Below are 8,142 nucleotides of genomic sequence, written 5' to 3' on the forward strand. Positions count from 1 at the left end.
TATATATATATACATATTTGTTTTTTGAACTTGGTTATTTATAAATACATTACATATACATACTTAGTCATTAATAAATACATGGCTTATATGTATTTAGTTATTTATAAAATACATGACATGTACACACATATGTACCTACACATTTTTTATAATAATTATGTTATTTACGTCTTCTTTATTCCTAACAAAGGAACTTGATTCCTATAAGTATTTCATACGTGTTAGATGGCCGTATCAAACGTGATGATTTCCAAAAATGTACACGGAATGAAATTATGACACCCAAAATCATGTTTAAGCAACAATTAGAGTTTCGTGTTCAAATGGTTACTATTCGATAGTTTTTCACGAAACCGGTTCCACTTCGGAATAAAATATAATCAAAATGGAATTGAACGTTAGACATAAGTCTAGGTTCAGAATGGACTAATTCATGAGCAAGTAATCATAACACAACCTTATTTTCTTATTAAAATGTAGGGGTAACATACAATAGGTTTTAATACACAATACTTCACGGTATTTAACCGATAAATCTTGACCTAATATTACCAATTGTTACAAAGGAATATCCACTCTTATAGCCTCCAAATTAACTCTCGTAGAGATCCTTAAGTAATATCCTACAAATTAATACAATAACTTTTATAGGGCCAAAGATAGTCCATTGAGTGGGCATATTTACATCTCCCAACGTTGCCTCATCAATATGTTGTCTCGTACATGCCCACATAAACTACATAATCCATAATTAACTCTCAGACTCACTTGTTCACTTTAACGGTTGGAACAAAGGCATCCATATACAACACTAAGTTTGAGAGCTTATTGTTTAAACCATACCTCGTACTGGTCTCTTCCACATGACCTCACCCACTGCCAGACTCCATTATGCCATACGTCATTCATTAAACAATATTTTTAACATGAAAGCGATCCTTAAGTTTTGCATTTCTCATCCACGACTCCTTACAAAACCGAGTAAAATACTCATCCCCAATCTTTTTCCTCATATTTTAGATAGGAATAAACCCTTTTCACCAATATGATTCATAAAAGCAATAATGTTTAACCAAACCCTACCTACCTTCGGTTTTCACAATCAAACCCCACACACCCACTAGTACAATGAATGTTTTTCATTACCTCCATCCATAAATATTTTTTCTAATTATCGAACCTCCAGCTCCAGTTTTGTAACAACGATCAACTGAAAGCAAACAAGCTCCTAACCCCAACCCTCCTTTCTCTTCGGAACTCACAATCTTGTCCCATTTAACCGAATTAAGCTTCATGTCGTTATCTTCCTCTCCCTAAAAATAGGTGGCTCTAATCGACATGAGTTGTCTACACAAGATTTAAATACCAACATAAAATCAATTTCCAACCTTCCAAGTACAAGTTTAATTAAAGTGAAGCGACTGCTAATAGACAATATCTCAATCTTCTATTTTAACCGCCTGGTTTTACGATTTAAAGTTTAAATGGAATAATAGCTTGACATGCAGCCACATTTTAAATGGAATAATTTGTTTTTGTTTTTGTTTTTTTTTTTTTTTTTGAAACAGAAAATGTTATTAAAAGTCACCCAAGTAGCAAGTACCAAGAAGGGGAAAGAAAAAAAAAACTAAACATAATGGTACATGGATCATTACATGGAGATTGCATAGAATAGAATGGTGAGGACATCCATTCCTCCCAATTACAAATTCCTTCCTTTCCCCTACACTTAATCCAATAGTAAATTAATGATTTGGTGTTGTCCGCCCCTTTACTAGGATTAGTGAACACCTGTTGAAATGTCCTTTCATTCCTGAATTTCATAGATTCCATAGAAGACCATAACAAATGATGGTGTGTCTCTTTCTTTTCTGATAGCAGCCTCCCCAGTTGTCTACAAAGTTAAGAAGGTCTCCGATGTTGCTGATGTTAATGTAATTTAAATCGCACCATTTGAAAATTTTTCACATACAGATCTCGTAAACAGGCAGTCAACAAGTATGTGGTATGCTCATTCAGTACCACCAATGCATGCACTACATCTTGTTGTGCTAATTTCAACACTTATCCTTTTTAGGGCAATAGCAGATAGTATGTTTTTTTTGTGATTCTCTCCAGATAAATCATAAGACCTTAAGTGGGATGTCCCTGTGCCACTTGATCAACGGAAGAACATGATTAGGAGGAATAAAGTGAGCAATCTTACATCTTAATAAGTCTAAAGTGTAATTTCCATATGCTAATGGAGATCACCTTCACTTGTCAGGCCTAGGTGCTAGACAAATGTTTGCGAGGTCATTAAATAGTGTATCTAATTCGCTATTGAGACCACATGTGACAGGGCATTATTTACAAAACCAATCAAAGCTTATCGTATCAATCCGATCAGCCACCATACACCGCTTTCTAGATTCAATTTCGTACAGGTTTGAATACTTGGTTTTTACCGTTTCCGAACCAGTCCATCTGTCATGCCAGAACAACGTGTTGTTCCTATATTTGACCACCTGTTGAAATATATCATTAAGACACAAGCCTTGTTTTTGAATATTTCTCTTTGCATTTTCTATGTTCTTCTATGCTACATTGACATATTTGTTAGCAAAATAATCATGGGGTTTACTTTTAAGATTATGCAGGGCCGGCACTAGAGGGTGGGCAAGCTGGGCGACCACCCCGAACCTCGCCAAACCTCGGGGCCCCAAATAGTGATTAATATATATATGTATATATATATATATATATATATATATATATATATATATATATATATATATATATATATATATATATATATATAGTTTTAAAATGATAAATACTATACGTATCCCAAAAATAACCAAAGGTGCTTGCAGCTCATTTGGTTTGAAGCGCAAGAATGGTTGTGGTTGTTGATCCGTGTTCGAACCTCACTTCTCCCTAAAGAGGTTATTTTTTTATATATGTTAACATCAAGGTTTCACTAAAGAGGTTCTTTTTTTTGAAGCGCAAGAATGACTCGTCTCCGTGATACGATTCCGGGATTTGACTGTAGCGGTTTCACTAATAAGGACACCGCCCCCCCCCCCCCCCCCCCTCCCCCCCTAAATCCCAAAAAGCTTTGGCGTGTGCCCTTTTTAGCAAAATCGTCCAAGATATGGAAGTCAACTTCTACATGACTGTCAGACAGAAAACAGTCTTTGAGTGTCTGCGGGCGCCTCATGCTCAAGATTTTCTGCTAACTATCCTTATTGATGGTCTTGGCCAGCATATGTCTCCTGTGGAGTACCGAACTATCCTTCGTTACCGCCTCATGATTCCCATATTCCCAATTGACGAGATATGCCCAGTTTGTCGAAAGGCATGTTTGGATACCTTTGGGGAACACGCGGTTCATTGTAGAGAGCTCCCTGGTTTCAAGTATAGACATGATGTGGTTCGAGATGTTCTCTTTGATGCTTGTCGGCGTGCTGGTATTTCTGTGAAGAAAGAAGTGCCAGTGAACTTTTTGACGGACCCGTAGGATGGCAGGTCCACACTTAGACCGGCTGACATTTTGGTCTTTGGATGGATAGGAGGGAAGCATGCGTGCGTGGATCTTACTAGTGTCTCTCCTCTCGTTGGTTTGGGGAGCGGAGGTTTCGCAGCTGGCCATGCCGCTTTGAAAGTCGCTGCGTGCAAAGTGGTAAAGGACGAGAATGCATGTAGAGAAAATCAACATGTGTTTGTTCCTTTTGCATTCGATACATTTGGTTTTCTCGCACCAGAGGCGGTGGAGCTCCTTAATAGAGTCCAATGGGTCATGCATTCTAATGTCATATCTCCTAGATCCACAAATGTTGTTTTAAAAAGAATTGGTTTTGTCATCCAGAAAGGGCTAGCGGCGCAGCTTGTTGCCCGTTTGCCTTTAATCGATATGTATTGAACTTTCGTATATGATTATATGTAAATTTGTCCGTTTACTTAAAAAAAAGGTTCTAAATTAAAAGATATAAATCATATAATTATTGAATTTTTTCAAATATATAAAGTTTTTAGAAGTATTATATTAATATCTAATAGAAAAAAGTTAATAAAAACTCATTTATTTTAGGCCCGATAAAAAAACATAGAAAAAAACAAAAAAAAAAAAAAAACTCGCGCCATAACACGATAAGGCGCGTCGTGACTCGTTATTTGGGCGTCACGCTTCATAAACCCGCCTTGGATGTTTTCGTAACGGCTACATCACGTCTCACGCCATGGCACGCCTTGAGGCGCTTTTTAGAACCATGGTTAACATTATAAATGTTAAGGCCCCTCTAAAAAACGTGGAGCCACTTGGAAGAAATCACCCACATAAAAATTTGTTATTGTTGAAATTCTATGTGTGTAAGCATATCCTTTTTTTTTTCTCAAAAGTGCACTCTACAAATATATCCTATCAAAACTTTCAATTCAACAACAAAATTTCCTATTATGTTATACAAATTCAAATGGAAAGATCATAAAAAATAATGAAGGAAATATTATTAGTTCATGTCGACAGATTCCGAAAAGAGATTAAATTCTGAGTCAACAACAAAACATTATTTTTTTTGTGAACCTTTGTATGTGGTTGATTTAATCAATTAGATTAGGGAAAACTACAATAAAGTTCCTACATATTGGCCTCATAATCGATTTAGTCCCTATATATTTTTTTTTATTCAATTAAGTCCCAAATACCGGTAATCGTATTCAATTTAACCCTTTGACCCGGTCAACAGGTCATCTAACTTTCAAAAATTATATTTTTGGCCCAAATTTCAAAATTTATTACAAATTTGGTCCAAAATTTACACTTTTGGCCCGGATTTAAAATTTTTTTTACAAATTTGGTCCAAACTTTACCTTTTTTACCCAAATTTTAGAATTTTATTATGAATTCATCCTAATTTTAGTTTTTTTTTGCAATTTTTTTTCAAAAAATTGTTTGTAATATGTTTTTTCTTTATAAAATCATACTTATACAAAAAAATATATATATTTTCACATAAAAATCTTATATTTTCTATATAAAAACTTTTTTTAAAAAGTTTTTTGTATATGAAATATCTAGTTATAAAAATATGTATTTATTTAGTATATAAATATATATAAATTTGTTTTTATAAAAAAATGTATACAAACACCTATCACCTTTATATATATATATATATATATATATATATATATATATATATATATATATATATATATACACACACACACACATACAAATAGGTGTGTATCTATATTTTTTTTTATAAAAACGTGTTTGAATAATTTTTTATATAATACGTGTTTGTATACATTTTATAAAAACGTTTTTGAATAAGTTTTTATATAATACGTGTTTGTATATATTTTATAAAATCGTGTTTGTATACATTTTATAAAATGTATACAAACACGTATTATATAAAAAAAATATTCAAACACGTTTTTATAAAAAAATATATAAACAAACACGATTTTATAAAAAAAATATAGATAAAATAGGTGTTTGTATACATTTTTTTTTTGTAAAATACGTTTTTGTATACATTTTTTTTTATAAAAACGGATTTCTATATATTTATATACTTAATAAATACTTATTTTTATAACTAAATATTTCATATACAAAAAACTTTTTAAAAAAAGTTTTTATATAGAAAATATAAGATTTTTATGTGAAAATATATTTTTTTTTGTATAAATATGATTTTATAAAGAAAAAACATATTAGAAACAATTTTTTGAAAAAAAAAATTGCAAAAAAAAACTAAAATGAGGATGAATTCATAATAAAATTCTAAAATTTGGGCAAAAAAGGTAAAGTTTTGACCAAATTTGTAAAAAAAATTTAAAATCCGGGCCAAAAGTGTAAATTTTGGACCAAATTTGTAATAAAATTTGAAATCTGGGCCAAAAATGTAATTTTTGAAAGTTGGATGACCTGTTGACTGGGTCAAAGGGTTAAATTGAATACGATTACCGGTATTTGGGACTTAATTGAATAAAAAAAATATATAGGGACTAAATCGATTATGAGGCCTATATGTAGGGACTTTATTGTAGTTTTCCCATTAGATTATGCTGCGTTTAGGTTTTCTTCTATAAGGTGATTTTTACAATTTTTATTTTATTTTAGTTTGTTTTATCATATTAACTTTATCTTTTATACGATTAGTATTTAATACAACACGCGAAACGGAGAACTCATTTGCAAAGTGGACTACAATTTATAAAAATAAAGTTTCGGTCCAAATAATTATGTATGAGGGAGTAAATAATAATTAAAAAATTATATTAATAAAAATAAAAACTATAAAAACAACGATTGTAAGGGATCAAAGACAATTTTAAAATATTGTATTAAGTTTTTAAATTTAACAAAATCACTATAGACAAAATGACAATTAGTGGCACATTTATTTTATCCCACTATATTATGTCATTTAGTGTCACTTACCGTTTATTGTCACTAATGTTCCCGCTTTTAAAAGATATCGAAGTGTTTTCTAAAATTTTCATTTCCCTCGTTGCCTCCCCCCTTTCTTTTTCATTTCCCCCTGTTTCCAATTTTTTCCATTACCCTCTATTTGCCAAATTTTCAACTGCATCCATTAAACCCTAATTACACACAGATATGTCACATATTCAACCTACTTTCTCTCCCAAGGATTTTAGCTTCGTTTTACAATAGACACATCCACTCCAGCTTCTTCTCCGACCGATTTTAGCACCCTAGCTTCGTCGATCAAGGTACTCTCTTCTCTTTCTCTTCGATTTGCTTCAAACCTAACACATCACCACTTTCTCCCTCTTTCGATTTTAGAACCCTAACTTGAAATAGCATTCCATCAGACTTTAAATTTCTAGATGATGTGTCATTTTAACTACCAGCGATGCATTGTTCCTCAAAGCCAAATATTATCATGTTCTCTACATGCATAATTTTATTTGACTTTTGATAATGTTTTTTTTCTTAGTGTTCTCAATCTAGTTTTTTTAGCAATCGAATATAGATGCATGATTAGTTGTTCTCAGGAAATGAATATTAGGGAAGAGCATTGCTAAGAAGATAACATTTTTGAGTTGTGTTTTTGTGCAGGTTTGGTGAGATATAACTGAGTTCTTATGAGTAAGTAAACTTCTTATTTTCTCCTAAACCTAGTTTGTTACCAACGAAATAAGGTTGATGACTACTTCTATGTTTCCTGTCTAGCTTTAGTTTTATTTTTCTGATTAAATAACTTGATTCTATGGAAACTATTCATGGCAGGTAAGTGATTTATTGTTGTATGTTGTTTATCAGCACTTCAAAATATCTTGAAGATGATAACCATATTGTTATTTCTGCTTAACTTTATTCCAGTTTGGAAATAAAAGCCACCCTGAAAGTACATGATTCTTACCATATGAACAATTCCTCGTTTCTTGATGTGTTAATGGGTTTATTGAGGTTAATTTTGTCATTTATATGTTATATTATAATTTAAATTATGAGATTCTCAATGATATATGAATTGCAGGGTGAGAAGATGGCGAAATGAATATAGATCAAATGGGTTATTCCAAGCTCCGTTAATCAAGATTCGTCGGCATCATAACTTTGGGTTATTGGATTGGACGAGGTGGCAACACGTTTAGACTTGTTAAACCATTAATCAATATTTATTGGATTGAAATGGGTTCTTCCAAGCTCTACTAATCAAGAATTATGTTTTGCGTATTATTAGGACACCGTTTAAACTTACTAAGCCTCTTGGAAGATAATATTGTGTTGAATAATCAGATTATTGTTGTAAAACGAGTTAATTTTTAATTGAAGTAATATTTTTGTGTTTTTCTATTTATTATCATAATTTTTTTCTTATTATTTTATATTCCATTTAAATTATAAAAAAAATCGCAGCTAAGTTTCATATGTAAATGTTTTGTAATAAATAAGTGCCACCAAAAACAAAAAATCTTTTTAATTTAACAATTATATAGTGACATCAAAAAAGTGTTATATTGGCATAAAAAAGTGACATTAAAACCCAAAAGGGTTGCAGCGATACAATCAAGAAGTGTCACTAAAGGCCTTTAGTAGCACTGCTTTTAGTGACACTTATTTTTTGTGCCGCTGATACCCTAGTGGGTTTTTAGTGACATTTTTTCTGTGCCACT

At 31.7% G+C, this 8,142-nt stretch overlaps 1 long non-coding RNA gene across 1 annotated transcript; it reads left to right on the top strand.

Annotated features, from left to right (window-relative positions):
- The first annotated feature begins 6,484 nt into the window (after positions 1 to 6,484).
- LOC122198109 (uncharacterized) lies at positions 6,485 to 7,820 on the top strand. Its single transcript, XR_006191956.2, has 3 exons — positions 6,485 to 6,732; positions 7,082 to 7,432; positions 7,503 to 7,820. It is a non-coding gene; the product is annotated as an uncharacterized LOC122198109 (long non-coding RNA).
- Positions 7,821 to 8,142: the final 322 nt, after the last annotated feature.

This window comes from Lactuca sativa, chromosome 5, assembly GCF_002870075.4.
Source record: "Lactuca sativa cultivar Salinas chromosome 5, Lsat_Salinas_v11, whole genome shotgun sequence".
Taxonomy (NCBI): Eukaryota; Viridiplantae; Streptophyta; class Magnoliopsida; order Asterales; family Asteraceae; genus Lactuca; species Lactuca sativa.